The sequence below is a fragment of the Pseudophryne corroboree genome, chromosome 2 (genome assembly GCF_028390025.1).
Source record: "Pseudophryne corroboree isolate aPseCor3 chromosome 2, aPseCor3.hap2, whole genome shotgun sequence".
Taxonomy (NCBI): Eukaryota; Metazoa; Chordata; class Amphibia; order Anura; family Myobatrachidae; genus Pseudophryne; species Pseudophryne corroboree.
Window position 1 is genome coordinate 772,850,067 of NC_086445.1, and position 23,075 is coordinate 772,873,141.

Sequence of the window (23,075 nt, forward strand, 5' to 3'; positions counted from 1 at the left end):
TGCCACCATGGTTACATGGTATACCTCTGATGCTGCCCATGTGAGGCTACTTCTACAAATTTTTCCAGGGACACTTTCAGTTCCTAATCTGCTCTTGCCCAACTTTGAAATAAAGTACAATGTAGTATGCTAGTGCTACTGCACGTGAATGTTAATAAATAAATTAATATATAGATGTTACAGCCAAGAATTAAAAAACCTCTTGGTGTCACTGGGCCTTTTAAACAGCAGTGGAAATTCGAAACAAATTGTAATACCAAATGCTATATTATTAATTTCATATTATTTTCCTGTGGGGGCCAATTTATTTTATTGTATTCTGTGGGGGCCAATGTGTTTTTTTCCTGTGGGGGCAAATGTGTTTTCTTTTTTCTTGTGCCCTATTTTTCATCTGCGCTTGCGTCTGAGTTCCACCACACATGCATAAACTGTGATGGTGTTCATGTGAGTTGCAGTACAGAGTCAGACACACGCACCAAGAAGTGTATTACAAATGTGTTGGGCATTCCTGTGTGGTTACAGGGGGTTGGATAATCACATGCAGATGTAACGTAGTGCGGGCGTGTTGCTGAAATTGTTTGCATATAGAGATGTTGAATAGCTCACATTGGAGGCTATTCTCAAACAAATGATTTGCACCTAGCATAGGGCTGATGAAAGTTTCAATGGTGTGATCGATGTTGGCGTCTAAAGATACAGAAAGCATGAATGCAGCATCTGTAGACATTGAAAGTGGGCATCTCAGTCCTTGCATATTTGGATCCATGGATATACAGCATACCAGGGAAGGGCGTTGTAGTGATATTAGCATAAAATCACAGATGCAACTGCAGCAAAAGATACAAGGAAGGCTGCAACTGCATCCAACTCAGACTCAGACCCTATGAGGAGGAATCCTGCCCCCTCAGCAGACCCCACCCCTACAAAAGACCCAGCCCTCATTAGGGCTGCTTCCAAAGATTTATCGGTCTGGATTTCCATCTCAATCCACCCCTGTCACTTTCAGTTTTTAATTTATGTGAATAAGACGCATATTTGTAGCAGAAAAGATGCATGGCATGGACGTAGGGAACCTGGTGCATCAAAACAGGGTTGTTTGACTTGACTGAAGTCACAGGGAATGAATACACATATGCATCTGTGCTTTATTCAGCCAGACTTGATTGTATTTTAGACCAAATATTGTTTTATTTTATTATGTTTTATTTTTATCATATTTGTTTATATGTGAAAAGTGTTATATTATATATTTGCAGTGTATTCTAACATACTAAAATATATTGTTGATACCATAAAGCACTGTCTTCCTTTCTATTTAGCCCTAGATTTTGTTTCTCAAGGAGCTTGCCTCAAAACGTGTTGGTTGTAGGAAGGATAAAGACCCGGTAGACCTCCACCTGCCTTTAGACTAATGACCTTACTCAGGATTTGGCCACAAAGACTGTTTAAGGCTTATGAATCTCATCCTCCTAGTAAAAAACTACTGTAGCTGTTTCTAAAATTTGTATATATATTGTATTATATAAAATGAAACAGTAGTACTCTTTTCTACATTGTTTCCTTCCTTTACATACAGTATATGACATCTTTGAAGGGGATATTAACTGTCTGACTATGGAAAAAGAATATGTGACATGTAAGTGTCTATTTATATTCCATTGGTGGAAACAGTAGAGATGCAAAAGGTACCTTATGAACTTATTGATTGTTCATGGTGAACATATTAATTTCTAATGTACAGTGGTGATATTAACCCTCCATCAGGCGCACCTCTGGGACTCCCCGGTTCAGGCGCAGTGCACCTGACAGGTGCCTGTTATAAAATCGTCATTAGCACCTAATTATCTCAATTCTAATGCTCTTAAAGTTATCAGTGACCTTCATTAGGATGTACAAAGAGAGAAATCATACGTTTATGGGCCATTTCAGCTGAAAATCTGAAGCAAAAAAGAGAAAACACGAACATGTGTATAAGTTGGGCGCAGTGTGCCTGAGAGGCCACCCTGGACAAACCTACATACAGTATTTCCACAAAATATCCACAGCCTTTGTAATTTTCAATCATAAAATGAGCAAAATAAACAGTTAATAGATTAAATAAAAGGAAAAACAAACCTTCAAAAGACAGAGGAGTTTGGGCGCAGTGTGCCTGGGAGGCCAGGGTGGTCACTATTGCACTCCATGCAGGCTGCAGGAAAACTGACTAGGGGGGTTCGAACAGCACCTAGAGATACAGATGTAGCCACGTTTATCTTGACTGGCTGAAGTGTTTGTCCCGATCGAGCATACGCAGCGTACTGGGGCGTAGGGAAGCGTGCCTAGTCACAGAGAGGCGTACCTAATCGCACAGAGGCATACAGAGCGTTTTTTCGTTATTTTTACATGTAATACCTGCGATCATCCACCAGATGTCGCTTTTTACAGTCACCACTGCGCATGCGTGTTGTCTCCCGTAAAATACAATACTGAAATATATAATAAGGACTACTTTACTAAGGCGTCTCATTACACTGCATACAGTAAATACACATTACACTGCATTATTTAATACAGTAAATACTCATTACGCTGCATTATTTAATACAGTATATACGGTACAGACGCAAATAGTACAGCATACAGTATATGATCCATCTACAGTACTTTATGAATATGTGAGCGTCCATGTCCCGCAGACAAAACAACATAAAACCAGTAGTGTACACTGTCGCAAATGGACGTGTTAGAAGTTCACTATTGCCTCTTGAGATTAGGAATTTTGTACAGTATGTTAGCATCTTAATCCCGTAGCCATTACAGCATAATCAAAACCAATGGATTTATTCATCTGTGTGCGGCGAAGTGGTGAAGTGTTCCGTTCCCTATACTCAGTCGCGAGTTCGATTTCTAAAGTACGAATGCATGTTAGTTTTTTCCAGACACTTTATTATTTTTTTATTCACATAAACCAGGGCAAAGCTGCAGGAGCGGTTCTACTGTTAAGGTTCTATGCACCGTACAGTACACATACAATTCTGTAGCAGGGCAGACTCAATAGAAATGGCTACCACCTATGACTCCTTGCCCCACGGAGGCCCTAGGCTATGGAGCAAGTAACAGTCCAGACTTTGCAGGCTATGGGGCAATGCTGAAGGAGCATCACAATCCCCTAGCTAAAATACACAGTGGCGATAGGAATAAGCGAGGTCTATGCACATTATGGTACACCGGACTCAATTGCATAGCACACTGGCAAAATGGCTGCCGCCCCTGAACCCCCACCATGTGGCAGGCAGCGCTCGGATATGGAGTGAGAGATGGCATAAGTTTTGCAGGCTACGGGGCAATGCTGAAGGAGCGTCAATCCCCTAGCTAAAATACACAGGGGCAATAGAGATAAGCGAGGTCTATGCACATTACGTTACACCAGGCTCGATCGCATAGCAAACTGACAAAACAAAAGTTTTACATAAAGCAGGGCTACGGGGCAATGCTGAAGGAGCATCACAATCCCCTAGCAAAAATACACAGGGGCAATAGGCATAAGCGAGGTCTATGCACATAACGATACACCGGACCCCATCGCATCGCAAAGTGACAAAATGTCTGAGGCACATGAACCCCTGCCTTGTGGCAGCACTCAGCGATGGAGCGAGCAATGGCATAGGTTTTGCAGGCTACGGGGTAATGCTGAAGTAGCGTCAGAATACCCCTAGCTAAAATACACAGGGGTGATAGGGATAAGCGAGGTCTATGCAGATAACGATACACCGCAAAGTTCCCCATGGTTTTGATTATGCCTTTTCTTTGAACACGGTATTTTCCACTGCCTCGCGCTACCCCCATCCCATTTTCCCCTTCTCCCCTGGGAGCCTGCAAAGTAAATACAGTAGACAGGGAGGGATTTCCAATCAGGGTACAAGACATGTGCAACAGTATACTACTGTATGTAGGAAAATCCCCCGCCCACTCTGATTTATGTGAAACCTGTGTGCACCCTTCCATTGAATGTGTAACAAAGAAAAAATAATAATAAAGTGAATGTTACAGGAACACATTAAAAAAAAGGTTGGCACTTCCTTCCCATTGGTGTTGGTTTATGCCTTAGGGGATTCGGACGCTAATACTTTTATTTCAAAAGCACTGTATTTTCCACCGCCTCTCCCTACCCCCATCGCCCTTCCCCCCTGGGAGCCTGCACAGGTCATACAGTGGACAGGGAGGGAGTTCAGGTCAGGTACAATACACAAATGCAGACGATCTACAGTACTGTGTTGCTCAGTTAGTTGCGTCAGAATACACTAATTTATACTCATTACTGCTGTGTATTTGTATATAGCGGAGTGAATCGCTGCTGCAGATTTACTTTGATTTACGTGAAACCTGTGTGCACCCATTCATTGAATGTATAACAAAGAAAAAAAATAATAAAGTGAATGTCACGGGAACATATAAAAAAAAAAAGGTTGGCACTTTGGGACTCTCAGCATGGGAGGTAGGAGCCCTCATCGCTAGGTTGCTATGGAAGGGGAGACAATTAGCTACCGGAAGGTACCAACCCCAAGTTTCTGTGACCCCCACAAGGCTCATGGCATGCATCGGAACCCATGGTGGGTCTGAATTAACGGGCCCATTATAGTCTATGGTAAAATGGGTCCACTTTGCGTACTGATATCTCTTGTTCTGGGTGTACCAAAGACTCAGGACTGGTACCATACAAAAGAGGAGACTCTTGGCTTTCGGGGCAGTGCAACCACTAGTGTATTTGACACTGGAAAGGAAAACGGTAAGCAACCCTGTATCGGGTCCCCTCCAGTTGTCTACATAGCTTGCACAGGATGGAGGGTTTCTGGCTAGATAGAAAATACTGTACAGAAATGCTAAGCATGGTAATTTGACATCCAGGAACATAGGCAGGAGTTTTTATCTCTCTCCATTATACTTAGAAAAATTACACTTGCCACTGTACGTTACAAGCTGTTCGTGCTAATTAGTACACTAGTAGAACATACTGTACAGAGATACTAAGTACAGTGATTTAGCATCCACGAACTTAGGGAGGAGCTTTAATCTCTCTCCATTGTAATCTTTCTAAGTATAATGGAGAGAGATAAAAGCTCCTCCCTAAGTTCCTGGATGCCAAATTACCATCCTTAGTATCTCTGTACTCTATGTTTTACTAGTGTACTAATTAGCATGAACAGCTTGTAACGTAAAGTGGCAAGTTTAATCTTTCTATGTATAATGGAGAGAGATAAAAACTCCTCTGTAAGTTCCTAGATGCCAAATCACTGTCCTTAGTATCTCTGTACAGTATGTTCTACTAGTGTACCAATTAGCACGAACAGCTTGTAACGTACAGTGGCAAGTTTAATCTTTCTATGTATAATGGAGAGAGATAAAAGCTCCTCTGTAAGTTTCTAGATGCCAAATCGCCATCCTTAGTATCTCTGTACAGTATGTTCTACTAGTGTACTAATTAGCACGAACATCTTTTAACTGGATGCCAAATCACCGTACTTAGTATCTCTGTACAGTATGTTCTATTAGGGTACTAATTAGCACGAACAGCTTGTAACGTACAGCGGCAAGTTTAATCTTTCTATGTATAATGGAGAGAGATAAAAGCTCCTCCCTAAGTTCCTGGATGCCAAATCACTGTACTTAGTGTTTCGGTACAGTATGTTCTATTAGGGTACTAATCAGCTGTTCGTTCTAATTAGTACCCTAATAAAAAATACTATACAGAGATTCTAAGGACAGTGATTTGGCAACCAGGAACTTACGGAGGAGCTTTTATCTCTCTCCAATATGCATAGAAAAATTAAACTTGCCACTGTACTTTACAAGCTGCTCGTTCTAATTAGTACACTAGTACACTAGTAAAACATACTGTACAGAGATACTAAGTACGTGATTTGGCATCCAGGAACTTAGGGAGGAGCTTTTATCTCTCTACATTATACATAGTAAGATCAAACCTGCCACTGTACGTTACAAACTGCTCGTGCTAATTAGTACACTAGTAGAACATACTGTACAGAGATACTACGGACAGAGATTTGGCATCCAGGAACTTAGGGAGGAGCTTTTATCTCTCTCCATTGTAATCTTTCTAGTATAATGGAGAGAGATAAAAGCTCCTCCCTAAGTTCCTGGTTGCCAAATCACCATACAGTATGTTCTATTAGGGTACTAATTAGCTGTTCGTGCTAATTAGTACCCTAATAGAAAATACTGTACAGAGATACTAAGGACTGTGATTTGGCATCCAGGAACTTACTGAGGAGCTTTTATCTCTCTCCATTATACATAGAAAGATTAAACTTGCCGCTGTACGTTACAAGCTGTTCGTGCTAATTAGTACCCTAATAGAACATACTGTACAGAGATACTAAGTACGGTGATTTGGCATCCAGTTTAAAGCTGTTCGTGCTAATTAGTACACTAGTAGAACATACTGTACCAAGATATTAAGGATGGTGATTTGTCATCTAGGAACTTAGGGAGGAGCTTTTATCTCTCCATTATACATAGAAAGATTAAACTTGCCACTGTACGTTACAAGCTGTTCGTGCTAATTAGTACACTAGAAGAACATACTAGGGACTCTGACTCATACAGTACTTGCATTTAAAAAGCACTGTATTTTCCACTGCCTCCCACTAGCCCATCGCCCTTCCCCCCTGGGAGCCTGCACAGGTCATGCAGTAGACAGGGAGGGAGTTATTCACATAAACCAGGGCAAAGTTGCAGGAGCGGTTGTACTGTTAAGGTTCTATACACCATACGGTACACATACAATTCTGCAGCAGGGCAGACTCAATTGAAATGGCTACCGCCTGTGACTCCATGGAGGTCCTCGGTTATGGAGCAAGTAACAGCACAGATTTTGTAAGTCACGGGGCAATGCCGAAGGAGCGTCAGAATCCCCTAGCTAAAATACACAGGATCGATAGGGATAAGTGAGGTCTATGCACTTAACGATACCCCAGACCCCATCGCATCACAAAGTGACAAAATGTCCAAGGCACATGAACGTCCGCCTTGTGTGGAGCGAGTGACAGCATAGGTTTTGCAGGCTACGGGGCAGTGCTGAAGGAGCATCAGAATCCCCTAGCTAAAATACACAGGGGCGATAGGGTTAAGCGAGGTCTATGCACATAATGCTACAAGGCAGGGGTTCATGTGCCTCGAACATCTTATCACTTTGTGATGCGATGGGGTCTGGTGTATCGTTATGTGCATAGACCTCGTTTATCCCTATCGACCCTGTGTATTTTAGCTAGGGGATTCTGACGCTGCTTCAGCATTGGCCCGTTCTTTGAACATGGTATTTTCCACTGCCTTGCCCTACCCCCATCCCACTTTCCCCTTACCCTCTGGGAACCTGCACAGTTCATGCAGTAGACAGGTAGGGAGTTCCGATCAGGTTACAAGACAAGATTTATGTGAAACCTGTGTGCACCCTTCCATTGAATGTACTGTATAACAAAGAATTTTTTTTATAATAAAGTGAATGTCATTTGAACTCGGACGCTCATACTGTACATGTATTTCAAAAGCACGGTGTTTATGCATTGTACATACTTCTTTTTACAAAATTAGTTGAGTCTCCATACACAATCTTGCATCTGTATACACAAGTGTTTTAACATGTTCGTTTGTGTCTGTTAAAACTATTTATTTATATTGAGAACTCTCACCGTCTGACCATTGGTCACCATCTATTAACATTACAGTCATCACTGACCATTTGCCAGAGCTGTAGATCAATCCGCCGCTATACGATCGAAAGTAATGGATTAGTGGCGCATTAGCCACCCAGTGGTGATGTGTAATGCATGCTGAGTATCTAGAATCGCCTCAACGCGCCTGCCTGTGATTAAACTCAGCAAGCGAAGCTATCGCCTTAGCGTGACTAAACATCTGTCTATGCAGAGAATCAGTCAAGATAAAGGTGGCTACATCTGTAGGAAGGTACTAAGAGGGACAGGCCCCTGCGCCACCTTGGAGTGGAGACGGGAGCAAGAACAGCTTTGTGCCACCTGTCAGGCCAGCTGCGCCTGACTGAGGGTTAATTATTAACTGTAGCAAAAAATTATTATTAAAATAATTATTAAACATTATTTAATTTCATATGATGACACTATTAATTATACTGTATAGTTTCATATAGGGGCATTATATTTTTTCATTAATGACAAATGACAATCAAACATTTTCTCACAAGTGCCGGAAAATGTACAAAAATTGTTGTTCAGTCAAATTGGTTAAATCAAATGGATTAACCAATTTGCCTGTACGTCTGTGCTTGTTCATTTTCCAGTGTTTTAGAGCAAATGGTTCAATACATTATTGAACTTTTGTTATAACCAGACAGCTAGTTGAATGATTGGACATATAGGGCCAGATGCATCATCGCTTGGAAAGTGATAAAATGGAGAGTGAAAATGTACCAGCCAATCAGCTCCTAACTGCCATTTTTAAAAACAGCCTGTGACATGGCAGTTAGGACCTGATTGGCTGGCACTTTTTCTTTCTCCATTTTATCACTCTCTAAGCGATGATGCATCTAGCACATAATCCTAAATTGTTTGTCCATCTTATATCTGTCAACATTTAAACTAAAACTTAAAGTGGGCAGCAAGGATAGTGTAATGGTTAGCAATACTGCCTCATAGCACTGAGGCCATGGGCTCAATTCCCACCATGGCCCTAACTAAGCTCCACTGGGGCAGGGACCTGTATGAATGGCCAAGTATTCTCTACAAAGCGCTGCAGAATATGTGTGCACTATATAAATAACTGGAAATAAGAACAATAATAATAAAGTGGCAGGTGTTTGCTTTAAATAGTGAGAGTATGAAATATTTTGTTGGATTTTAGCCACTCTTGTAGACAAAAACATTGGTTTTGCATTAATTAATCATTTCACATGCATATGTCATGCATACCCAGGTGGGACTAGTAAAATGTAATAACCTCATTAACATTTTAGATGTTAGGCTTCTGTTTAAAAATGTTTAAAAATGTTCACTTGTTCTTAAGTCTTCTCATTAAGTTGTCCTTAATTTGTTGGGATAGAGTTGTTTAACTAACTAGATGTGAATAATGATGTTCTCTCAGTTTGTTACTTGAACTTAATGTTAGTCTTGCACAATGGGGGTCATTCCGACCCGATCGCTCACTGCAGTTGTTCGCAGCACAGCGATCGGGTCAAAACTGCGCATGCGCCAGCACCGCAGGGCGCCGGCGCATGCCGGAGGGCCGAAGGCCGTCATTCCCTAGCGATCGCTTCTGCCTGATTGACAGGCAGAGGCGGTCGCTGGGTGGGAGGGGGCGGCACGGCGGAGTTTGGGCGCTGTTTTGGGGGCGCGGTCTGCCCAACGCAGGCGTGGCCAGACCGTGCGGGGGGCGGGCCGCAGCGGCTGCATGACTTGTTTAGTAACTCCCGGTCAGCCTCAGGAGCTGCGCTGGCCGGAAGTTACTCAACAAGTACAAAAGCATCGCCATTGTGCGATGCTTTTGTACATGTGTGTGTGTGGGGGGGGGGCTGGACAGACATGCGGGGCGGGCTAGCCCTGAGCTGGGCGTTCCCCCACATGTCTGAGAACATGATCGTAGCTGTGCTAAATTTAGCACAACTGCGATCAACTCGGAATCACCCCCAATATGTCTTTACATTATTTACTGTGGTATTACTTTTCTGTGAAATGTATTCTACAGCATCATGAAATGGAATCAGATGATTAGAATTATTTTTCTGGTGTAGGGCAAAAAGAAACTATTGCAATGAAGTGGCTAAAGAAGTACTGTACACAATTTTATAATTACGTTTTAATAGGCTAATCTGATATAAACTACTAACTGTAATGCCTAGTGTTGACTGACTTTTATTTTTTTATTGTTCTGTCTCCAACCCCCCTGCCCTCCCTTTCTCTCCCTCTCACCACTTTACATTTCTCTTTTCTCTTACTCACATCAATACAGTACTTTCTCCCTAACTCTCTGACTCTTCCCCCCACAATCGCTATCACTGCTCCTTCACTCTCTCCTGTTTGACCCTGACATTGGTGTGAGGGATCAGAATACAGACCAACTGGCATTACATTCGAATGTGGTGACATAATTTTAGTCAGCAGCCAATGTTTTTTATGATGTTGACCATCATACTGTATGTCAGGTACCTGCAATTAGGAAGTGACTATCTTAATAATATGGAAAGTCTAATTTCAACATTTTGAACTAGACCAGAAACCCACAGAAATATACAATTCAATTTTTTTTTAAGCCGGTAGAAAATAAGACAAAACTTATAAATAATTATAGGATGTTAGCAATAGATCACAATTAAGAAAATAACATGTATAGTATACGTTTGGCATAGATGTTACATGTTGAATACCATTATCCTCAATGGCATATTCTAATAAGGATTAATATCTGCATACAACAGTATAAATACAATTAAGTGTATAAACTTGATGACCTTCAAGCATGAAATGTTCCATGATTATGTTCTATAAACCTTAACTTATATTACAACATTATTTATTTTTTCAGGGGTTTGTAATATTTTGTGTACATTTCTTGTTAAAAATGTTACAATACTATAATATAATATTACTATATTAGAATAAGACCATGATTAAAAAAAGAAAATCTTGTGATAAACTGTAGCTAAACTAATATATGTATTGTATTTCCTATAACAAAATGTTAATTTTAACTACTATTTAATATTACATTCACAATCAATGAAATAGTTAAAACTAAAGTGCTGTAATGTTCAATTAATCTGTAAACCTTCACACAAGAATACACAGTCATGCACATGTGTGCATGTACACACACACACACACACACACACACACACACACACACACACACACACACACACAGATCAGTCTTTATTACATTAAAAATACTGACAGGTTAAGCAATTAACATTGATTGTTATAATGGCACCTGTCTAGGCGTGTGATAAATCACTCAGTTCTTGAAGTGGTTGTGTTTGAAGCAGGAAAAAGGGGCACGTATATGAATCTGAGAAACATTGACATGGGCCAATTTGTGATTGTGACAAATACAAGCACTGGCTGAAAAATAATCAGGTGAATATATAACGGATTGTTAATATTAACACATTTATTTAAAATATTTTGAAAACACAATTAAATAAGACAGTATAAAACCTCACATGTATATTGATACCGGTGTATGTTAAAAAAAAACACTTTAGGATCTTTTCAAATTCAGTTTTCTGCCTGGCTAGGACTCTCCCTTTATGCATGTGTGTGTCATGATGGGGGGGGAGTGGGGGGGGGGGGGGGGAGTGCACCAAAACATTAATTAAACACATCATGGAAAGAGCCCAGGAGTGCCACCTTCAGTGCATATGGATGGGTTATGCTAACCCGTAAGGAGAGCACCCTGGCAAGGTTCCTACGCATTGCTACCACTGGGAGAGCCAGAAATATTATATATATATATATATATATATATATATATATATATATATATATATATATATATATATATATACACACTGCAAATACGTCTGGCACTCCCCCTCGGGCAAATCGAGCTGAAGCTCCTGCTCCGGTGCCCTCCTTAGCAGGCTGTGCAGTCTGCTGATATAACCGTAGGAAGAAAGGCGGCAAGCCCCCGTCTTCAGGAAACACATACCATGGTATGTGTTTCCTGAAGACGGGGGCTTGTACCCTGAAACGTTGATATAAACAGCACCATTGTTTCATCACTTTAAACCAAGTCTCCAGAGTGCCGCCTTTCTTCCTACGGTTATATATACAGTGGCGGATCTTGCCACGGGCAAGCAGGACTTTTGCCCGGGGCGCCGCCTTCCGGAGGGCGCCGCACCATGGCAAGATCCTCCACTGTCAGTGTGCGCCCCAGCAGTGTCCCCCCGCTGTGCCCCCCCTCCCGCTGTGAGAAGGGAACCAGACGCTACGCGTCTGGTTTCCCTTCGTGGCGCTGGTCCTCCCCCGCTCTGAAGGGAATCAGACGCTAAGCGTCTAGTTTCCCTTCATGGAGAGGACCTTTGGTGTGCGGTGCGCGATGACGTCATCGCGCACAGCATTGTGGCATAGACGCTAGGGGTCATAATTGACCTCTAGTGCCTATGCTGTGCTATGGGAGAGACGTCATGACTGACGTCTCTCCCATTGATCAGAGGAGAAGAGCGGCGCCGGTCTGCAGGGCCTGGAAACAGGAGCGGGGTACAGTAAGTATACTTTTTTTTTTCTTCTTTTTTTTTTCAGCGGCGCTACAAATGGGGTCGTGACTGACCACGCCCCCATGTTAAGCCACGCCCCTAACTTTTGCCCGGGGCGCCGCAAGGGCAAGAACCGGCCCTGTATATATATATATATATATATATACACACACACACACACACACACACTGTAACAGAGGACTTGCTAGCATATGCTCTGCTACAAAAATCCACCAACGACCGACTTTAGGCTCGTGCAAAAACAACAAATACCTTTTATTCAGGAAGCTCAAAAACAAAGATAGTGTATACATAAAAGATCACTGTCTTTGGTATAAACAACCAGGGAGGTTAGGCCCTGCCTCACTCCCTATTACTTAATAAGGAACCCTTCAGGTCCCGGCATCCTGACACTAGTGGCCCAGCCCTCCGAATCCCACTGTCCCTAGCAGGCCTATCATCTGGACACTAATTGCCTTCAGGAGCCCTGACTCATGGGAGATACTCTGCTTTAAACCCAGCACCCAGGTGCTGGCAGATAAAGCAGCTTCTTGGGCTAAGAAGCCTATAAGACCTGGTCTGGGACAAATTAATGGGAACCCGGTCCATCCACACTTCCCAGCCACCCCCAGGACCCTGTGTGTAGCTTACAGGTGGCAAAGTACCTCTCCTGCCACATAACCTTTTCCTCAGCTTTTCCTGGCTTAGAAAAGTGGCATGTGACATTGGCAAGGTTTCACATTTGCCAATTATTTTGGGCTGACAAATCTTTGGGACATAACTTGGGCCCATACACCTGGGTCCCAAGTTCATCTCCCAAGTACATGTCTAAGGCCCATTTAAATGGCCTTGGAATCTATTTGCATTAAAGGTTGGTGGCACCAACTCCACTGTGCCACCCTCCCTTTCCCTCCACTTTGGCATAGTGGCCAAAGTGGTAATTTTAATGGACAACTTCCTGTTGCCCACTAAACTTCCCCTTTTTTTCACCTTTCCACCTTTAGGGATGTTTCCCTTATCGGGCTCGGATTTACTGGCTACTGAGTTAGTTGCTTCATTCTTTTCTAGGTGTTTGTGACACCTGACATTAACCAACTCTGGACTGGGGAAGGTTTTTAAGTTCACTCTGGGCCTAGTAGTCACCCCGGCCCTCACTGGTCTTGGCCTATATGGACAATTCCACCTTTTATTGTCCAGCTCTTGGCACCGGTAACACCTGGGGGTATATTTACTAAGCTCCCGATTTTGACCGATTTTGTGTTTTGTGTCATTTCGGGAATTTACTAAACTCAAATCTCGGCAGTGTTGAGGGCATTTGTATTTTTTTTTAAGTCAAAATTAAAAAATACAAATGAATACACCATCGGTCAAACGCGGCTGTTTAGGTATTCAACTCGGTAATTTACTATGCATTCGTATTTTAAATCTCTACCGCTAAAGTGCATTGGTGGTCGTGAAAAAAAACGAATCGTAAAAAAAGGCAGGAAAAAAATAGACCTGCTTTTGAGAAGCGTGTTTACATGTGTTTACAATTCTACATTAATCACACCTTCATTTTGGGCCCTTTAAAAGGGAAACAAGCACATTTTTAACATCTCTCACTCTGAAATGGCTGCTGCCGTGTGTAGTTTTTATTTTTTTTGCCTGTGGGATACCTGAGAGTGCTCCAGCAGGCTACAATAAACCAGGGCCACGAAACTGACCATGGTCAGCAGGTTGTCCATGTTCCGCGGAGGCTGCGCAGGGCTAGTTTTTTTAGGGGGCGTTTAAACTTTAACACATTGGCCATTGACCACCTCATACAGATGTTCTGGCTACATACAAACATAATTTTCGGTATGTATGACCTTGTCAAACTGAACTTAGACCCTGAGACAGTACGCTCTCGCTCTGTCTCAGGCCTGGACAAACTCCTGCCTGTGTTGCACTTTATGGCTACTGGCAGCTTTCACGCTGTGACTGGCGATGTAATTGCTATCTCACAGGCCACCTTTTCTAAATTTTAAAATCAGGTAAGTTAACACATACATACTCCTCTATGTCTAAGTTGTGCTTCTGTTATGTACTCTAACACAGTATTGTATTTTAAACATGTCATGACACTCACCTTATATTTTGAAATGTCCACTCAGGTTTGGGATGCTTTGTATACACACATAGATGCCTCTTTCTGCTTCCCTACCCAGGAGTTATAGTGGCATGCAGTCAGGGTATCGTTCTATGAGCTTGCAGGCATGCCCAATGTGCTGGGTGCCATAGATTGCACACATGAAGTAAACAGTCAGAAAGTAGAAGAGATAGAAACATCTTGCCACAGTGTGAGTGCAGATGTAGGTAGGCAGGTAAGGCAGTAACTGATTTTGTGTCATTTTACAGGTAACTCTTAATTTATGTAACTCAACATTGGCTAACCCAAAACATAAAATATATGTATGTATGTATGAATTATGTTTGTGAAGCGTTTTTGTTTGATATTAGCCATGTTGTTTACAAATACTCAATAACATTTTCAGATTACACTGTCAGTAAATAGCAAAGTAAACATTACACATATAGCATTTGAATTCTTTATTATCTTAAACACTATAATTGTGTTGGGCACAAATCTAGAATTGTGAGTGATATGTGACAATACTTTATTTTTTGTTTTTTTGCTTGCTCATTTTCGTGTGCTTTTTTTGGTGGCAGCAGAGGATTCTGTTGGCACATTGAGTGGTGTTCTGCTTGATCGCCTAACTGGGGAGGAAATTGGGGTCTGGCTAGGTGTGGTTGTCCCTGAGCTTGAGCCTTGTTGCTGTGCTGCCAACAAGTTGATGTTTTGGCTCAAGTTGTTGATGCTTGCTGTCAGTTGTGTTGTTGCGGCTGTGTTGTTGGCAACTATTCTGGACATACTTTCTGTGATCATCTGATTGTTCTGGATTAGTTGTCTGAGGGTTTGTTGCTGGCGGTTTTGTTCATCCATGATGCGTTGAAAGCATCCTATCATTTGGCTGTTGTCTGCTCTCATTTGTTCCATGCTATTGGCCACTCTGCCAAGTTGAACAATCAGTCTGAGTTTCTACTCAGTCTCGGTAGATGATGTGGCAGACTGGCAAGGTATTGGCTGTGGTTTTGCAGACAGGCATAATGTTGGGCCTGTTGTGTGGTCCAACTGGACCAAAAGTCTTGTCCCATTTGTGGCTGAGGTGGTGTTGGGCTCACTTGTTGGGTGGGGGTTGTTTGGGGTGGGGGAGTAATGTCAGCCGGTATGGGTGGCTGGTTAGGATCAACTGCTTGCAGGTGTAGTGTGTAAGTTTGCTGCAAGTCAGTTTCCTGCTGGGTATCCTGGGGCATGATGTCTGGATCTGTATGGGGTTGAAGACAGTCACAATTTAGTTACTGTTGGGCTTATGCTTTTATTGTGCTTTATGAACACATGCATTACTTCTTAATATGCATGTTGAAAAATATAAATAGAGTGTGGCCTAAACTTATGATGATATTGGGCATTTTATTTTCAAAATGTCACTTCTTTGGTTCCCTACTCATTACAACAATCTTTAAGGTAAATGTTGGGCTATGAGCTTAACGTAATGGTCAAACACGTTGAACTGTAAAAATGCTACATTACACACTTTACATATTCTGTTTAAAGCTTCCTTTTGGCCAAAAAACATAATACATTAAATGTGTACAACAATGCACTCATACATTGTTAAAGGATGTCAGTCTTTACCAGTAAACATTTTCAATTATAGTGAAAAAACATATACTTACAAATATGTTTGGCATAAGTGGCAACACCTATGTAGCGCATATTGTTAATTTGAGATGTGTACCACCAAAGAATGCTTACCATGGGGTCAAATTAATAACATTGTATTTGTTTTTAAGGTGGGATGTGGTCCATAGCAACCAATAACATTGCAGGGAGTATATTGGAGAAGGTGCTGTATTAATGTTACGGAGAATAGGATTGGTTGGTATGGGCAACATCACATCTTAAATAGAAGTTCCATCGTAGTAACGTTACCCACATGTGTTTGCTGGTGTTGCTTACTACAAGGATGAGTGTGTGCTTTTGTTTAAATTTGGTAAACACTGTGTAAAATGCATTGAATTTTTAGAAATAAGGTTTACTCACCAGACAGCTGAGGGGATTGAGGCTCATCGGTTTGTGGACTGGCCAAAATGGCATCGGGTGGCTGAGGCAACACAGTTGAGATGCGCCGTTGTGGTGGTGAGGATGCGGGTGTAGGTACGGACTCAAGACGGAGTCTCTTACTACCCATCTTCTGGAGACTGCCAGACCCCTACGAATGTTGTCTTAGTGGAGTGCGGTGTGATGATGAAGTTCCTATGGGATAATAAAAACATTATAATGCTGTATTTATATGGGGCCTATTCATGAAGAAGTGAAAAGTGTGGAGAAGTGAGCCAGTGGAGAAGTTGTCCATGGCAACCAATCAGCATTAACGTTACATTTATAATTTGCATACTTTAAAATTATACTGAGCCACTGATTGGTTGCCATGGCCAACTTCTCCACTGACTCACTGCTCCACTCTTTACACTGCTTCTTGAATAGAGCCCTATGTGTTTAAAGAATATGTGTACCCACAACATTCTTACCTGCATCGCCAGCATCCGCATCTCTTGCCTGTGTGGTTTGTGACCTGGCTGTGCTGGCTCTCTTTCGTACTGTTGAAATATGAATTTTGACCTTATGTTCAGTAAATTGTGAATACATATTTACTCCAAAACATTATTGTGATGTGGACATATGAAGAACATTAAGACTATTACACTAAACTTGGCTTATGCTTTTATGGCTGAGTTCATTGGGTGTGTATACTTTAATCATGAACCAATTACAACAAACAATCCATACCCTAAGGAAGGCCTGTCCAAAATGCAGCCATCCAGCTGTTGTGAAACTACATATCCCAGCATGCCCTGACCCAGTTTTGTTGTCAGAGAATGCTAAAGCTGTGTCAGGGCATGCTGGGATATGTAGTTTCACAACAGCTGGTCGGCCACAGCTTGGACATGGCTGCCCTAAGATGCATAATTAACAATATTATACAACTACAAAACCAACCGTGGAACTTTTAAACAACAAGAATATTAGTCTGTTAGAAACATAAAAATTGTAGCCACAAATAACTCACAATAAACAAATATATTATTTAAATTTTAAAAGTATCAAATTTTTAGGCAGCAAAAATCACATCTTCCACAAAAAGCCGTATCCACAACAACATACATTAACCAAAACAAAAAAAAAAAAAATGGATTCAACATTCATGAAAACACATGTCACATAAAAATATATACATTAAAAAAAAAAAAATGCTGCAAAAGGGACAGGCCAACTGCAAACCACAAAACAATGGGAAATAACATAACTATGTATGTTAAAAAAAACATCACCAACACATTACAATATTTAAGCCACTTACAAACAGAATCAGCTACAATACATTTCACACACCTAAGGACAAAGCAAATATGTTAAAATAATATAAATATTGAACCACAAACTCACCATCCTGCCTTGGACGATCCGAATCCCGGACATGAGTCGCACCAACCACTTCAGGTGGAATAAGGGACCGCACAGGCTCCTCCCAATCGCGATATGACACTCTGAAGGGATGGCCACCCCCTGTTTGCCTGGCAGACTTTGCCTCCTTGGCCATCTTCGCCTTGACACGGCGCTTGATATCGTAGAAGCGCTTACGACACGTGTCCTCGGTCCTCCTTACCACACCCTCACTATTAACTGCCGCTACTACCTTCCCCCTGCGTGAAGGCAGAGGTGTCACCAGGTGTGGTGACACCCGGTGCGCCCCCTTCATATGCCAGCGCACCGGAGGTGCGTTTGCAGCAAAAAAGGGGGCGTGGCTGCAACGAAAGGGGGTGTGGCCTCGTGGATCATCACTCCGGGGGCGTGCCCAGCATCTCCGGAGATGCTGGGCTGTACTGGTCTGCCCCCGGAGACTGTCTGCGGTGCTGTCGGCTCCTCTGTTATGACAGGAGCCAGGTGCTGTAGCATAATTTCACACTGCAGCACCTGGCTCCTGTCACTGTGGAGAAGCCCACAGATTGGTGTCACCCCTTCTAGGCATCACACCCGGGTGCGGGCCGCATCCCCCGCGCCCGCCTTGTGACGCCACTGCGTGAAGGTACCTTGGCAGCATCATGCCCAAACAGATGACAATGATGTTTCATCAGCTCCCGCATCAATGCCACATACTCTGCATAGCTGAATTTAACATTGCGCCCAGTCTTTGTAGTGGTGCGTGGCTGTGGAGCAACAGCGCCATTACTGTCACTATAACTCCAGGCCGCAGCAACAACCTCCCCCTCCTCCTCACTCACCTCCTCCGCCTCACTCACCTCCTCCACCTCACTCACATCTGACTGGGACATATTCAGGACAAACAACAAATAACAAATATAAAAATAAAACACACAACACACTCCTCCACTACCTCTACACACCACACACACACACACACACACACACACACACACACAATGACAAGAGACTGTAAAAAATTTTTACAGACAAAAAATAAAATAGACTTTTAAATAACTACACAACAAGTATGACAAGACTACTTACACACACAGTACAGCACTCAACAATCTCAAAAAACCACCTCCAAACCACAAAAAACTCCAAACTACTCAACAACACCAAACACCACTTCCTCTCACCTCTCCACTAGCTAAACCCACGAGGTACGGACGGTTTGGGGCGTTTTTATAGTAATGAGCACAGACACGCCTCCATCACTAAACAAACCAATCACGGACGAGTGACAAAAACGAAAGTTAGACCAAAATCGCATCCGGGAATGGAAAAACACTGCCGTAACATTCAAATGACGCATTCGTTAAAAAAAAAAAAAACACGGCCGCAAAAATACAAAATCGGCCGCATTCTACCATTAAAAACCACGAATGACATCGACATCGATAAATGAAAATAATCAAAATACGATAGCTTAGTAAATGAGGCATAATAAAAACAAAAAGTTGCAAATTCACACATTCAATGTCATTCGTGTTTAATTACACTCCAAATCGACACAGATACGAATTTTAGTAAATATACCCCCTAGTCTCTGCCCTGACTTTAATTGTTCTGAAGTCATGGTCAAACTTTTCCCCCACCCTTTCCCTCAGAGTGCGGCACTGTTCCCGAGTCTCAGAAAGTCTTTTCATTTGTTTAAATTTTAGTGCTTCTTTCAGTCTTTCCAACTTTGGTAACATTTCCTTCATTAACATGACTGCTTCGTCCTCCAATCTCCCATCTTAGTCACTGATTCCTGCCATTCTATGACTGGCACATAACCCATTTTGAGTCTCTTGTCCAGGTCTCTTATTCGACTCTGTAGTCTAGGAATCTCCTTCACAACTTCTTTTAGCTGGCTATTACTTAGGGCCAGCTTTTGGTACTCTCCCCTCAAATTTTCCAGCTCTCGTGTCTCATATAGGGAACTCTCCCTGGGTAGAGCAATCTGAGAAATGGGACTCTGCAACGATTCCTCTGAGACAGGCTCTTGCTCCTTACTTTGTGTGTCCTTTATGAACTGTCCCAATTCAGCAATTGGATCTTGAGCCTCTCGTGGTGGATCATGCTGGGGTACAACAACCCCAAGATCGAAATCTTGCACCTTATCCTCCTCATACATGAGGGGAACCCCTTCAGAACCAGGTTCCTGGATGACTTCAGAAGTAGACTCCTCTATTGCCACTAGATTAGCCATGACTAGCTCACGTGGGCGAGACACCTCCAAAAGGTACAGTCTATGTCTGTGATTCGTCAGAGAAAGTCTCCCATGTGCACTGGATGTCAAGATCCTGGGTTTCCAAGACCTCAACAGAAGCAATCTCCAGCTCAGATAAGACTTCCTGCTCTAGGATGGGCTCTTGAGTAGTCATCAAATTGCCATCTGTCCAGGTAGATTCCTGGAGTTCATCATTCTGCCACAGATCCAGCAGATTAGAGGATTCCTGTTTTGGAGGTGGATGATCACTTGACATCAAGTAAACCTCTCCCAGCTCCATTACTGATTCCTCCTCACTCCCTGTCAACTGAGGAGCAGCCGGGCATCCCACATCCTCATCTTGTGTCTCCATAAACACATCTTCTGTGAGCCCCTGTGGCTGCCATGCTCCCTCTTGAACAGGTTCTACTGAACTCAGGGCTTTGTTCGACTCTTCACCCAAGCTACTACGACATTCTTTTTCCGGAAAATGAGGTGGTGCTGCTTCGGAGGAACTTCTCACTGCCACCCTAGGAGTTAACAACAAAACACTGCCAACTGATGTGGCTCTATCTTGCTGCTTGAAAAATTCCCGTGGATTTTCTGTGTGCTGCGCAATAATGGCTGCAGCTTCCTCCATGCTCTGGAATGGCAATACCAACAGAATGAACATTAGTGCCTGTGAATTCTCTACCTCTGAGGAAAGGCCCTCATTTCCACTTTCCAGGCAGATGGCCTTACTAGTAGCACAGCAGGGAGCCTTCCGGGCCTTAGGCACTGACGGCTCTGGCTCAACTTTCCTGTACCTTCTAGCTGGAACAGGGAACCAGTATAGTCGGGTTCCAATACAGTATGGTACCATTCTTCCACAGCCTGCACCACCATTGGCATCATTTCCCCCGAAGATTGCATCTCCATTTCGGCTGATAATGTCTCTGACCCAACATTCGGCATAACGTCTTCAGTAACTGGTATAGCTACGCCTGTCTCTGAACTGAAACTAGGCATTGCCAATGGTTTTAGCTGAGAAACCTCCTCCTGAAGCTCCGCCCAGGCTTGCGATAGAGCCTTATTGGCCAGCACCAGACTTCCATCTCGTGTCTGGTCACAGTAGATTTTCTCTAATAGTCCATGGCTATGTACTACAAAGTTTTCAGATCTGGGTTTAGCCTTTGCCAAGGTTTTCTGCAACTCTGACACCTGGCCTGAGAGCTTGGCAATCTCTTTTCTACACTTTCCCAATTTAGTCAGAGAGTCAAACAAAAGAGATTCCTTCTACTGCAGCTTTTGCGTTATGGTGTTCACCTGCTCTTGAAGAAAATCACATTTTTCCTTAAGCTCCGGGTCCTTTAATTGGACATTATTTTCAAGTTCACTTATCGTGTAACATCAAAAAAAAAGGTTCCATGCTAAAATCTTCCCCAAGATCTGGATTACTCCCCAATAAGCTTTCCTCTTCACTCTACAACTGTGGAGCTTTAATAGCGTCACATAAGTTCCTGACCTGAGGTGTTAGAGCTGTCACCCCTCTTGTTTTTTTTAGCATGAATTCTCTTTTTGTTACCCATTTGAAGATACACTTCAGAATATGCTGTATATCTGAAAATCTTTATTCACCCTGTTACCTTTGAAAACTGTAAGTGAAAGGGAAAATAAAAATTCATTTTTTCTCTTTTTAGCACAGATTAAGTGGTCCCAAATACCTTACACTGGTAGTGCAATTAAACAACTTCTCCCTTCAGGCTCTTAAAACTAGAACTCAGGGATTGCTGGGACACATAGTGCCACAAAATTTCTCTGTTTAAATAGAACCACATTTATAAAAGGTTTCAACTTTGCTTGATTGATCTTAATGAGCTAATTAACATAGACACCAGACTCCCATTACCAGATTTTGCAGGCACAGGTAAAAATAAGCTTGGAAAAGAAATTCAGTTATAAATTATCAGCTGCTTGCAACCTTTTAAAACAAATCAGCACAGCTACTTTCAATGAATGGTGCAAAGCAGAAAAGTCCAAACAGTCCATGCACCCTGTTTAACCCCATTTGCTGCCAATGCAAACCCCTGCACCACAAACAAACGAACAAACAAACACATTCAGTTTAAACAAAACATATAATTATGTTTACCCTGTGGAGTTGGTTTTAACCACTACTCACAACATCCTTGGTCTGGTACTGATGCCCACGAATTCAGCTTGGTCTGGAGTTCACTGGTATGTGTGCCGCTACCTTGCGGCTGTTGGGTCCTCTGCCATGTGTGTCACGACTAGCAGAAGGATCCATGTTCAGGTGCCATTTGTAACAGGAGACTTGCTAGAATATACTCTGCTATAAATATCTACCGACGACCGACCCAAGGCTTGTGCAAAAAACAACAAATACCTTTTATTCAGGTAGCTCAAAAACAAAGATCTACATAAAAGAAAGATCACTGTCTTTAGTATAAACAACCAGGGAGGTTAGGTCTTGCCTCACTCCCTATTACTTAATAAGGAACCCTTCAGGTCCTGGCATCCTAACACTAGTGGCCCAGCCCTCTGAATCCCACTGTCCCTAGCAAACCTATCACCTGGACACTAATTGCCTTCAGGAGCCCTGACTTATGGGAGAGACTCTGCTTTAAACCCAGCACCCAGGTGCTGGCTGATGAAGCAGCTTCTTGGGCTAAGAAGCCTATAAGACCTGGTCTGGGCCAAATGGATGGGAACCCGGTCCATCCACACTCCCCATCCACCCCTAGGACCCTGTGTGTAGCTTACAGGTGGCAAAGTACCTCTCCTGCCACAATACATATATATATATATATATATATATATGCAGCGGTAAGAATCGGCACTCAAGGCGGGTATGTATTAATACTTGCTGCGGTGCCCTCTGAGGATCTGTAGCTGGATCCAATGTAGTCAAAGGAAAAACAGCGGCACTCTGCAAACTTGGAGACTGGATAAAAAGTCTTTAATACGGTCCTACGCTGTTTCGGGGACTGGCCCCCGTCGTCAGGGACAAGTAAAACACAACACAATACATACATGGTACATACTTATACCCTCTAAAATAAGCACTCATTGCCACGATTAGACTCACCTGTCGAGCG

General features: G+C 42.6%; 1 long non-coding RNA gene across 1 annotated transcript; it reads right to left on the reverse strand.

The window, feature by feature from the left end:
• Positions 1 to 16,346: 16,346 nt before the first annotated feature.
• LOC135051207 (uncharacterized) lies at positions 16,347 to 22,539 on the reverse strand. The gene is made up of 3 exons (XR_010242117.1): positions 22,109 to 22,539; positions 16,829 to 16,897; positions 16,347 to 16,553 (listed from the first exon to the last, which is right to left on the reverse strand). It is a non-coding gene; the product is annotated as an uncharacterized LOC135051207 (long non-coding RNA).
• Between the last annotated feature and the right edge of the window lie 536 nt (positions 22,540 to 23,075).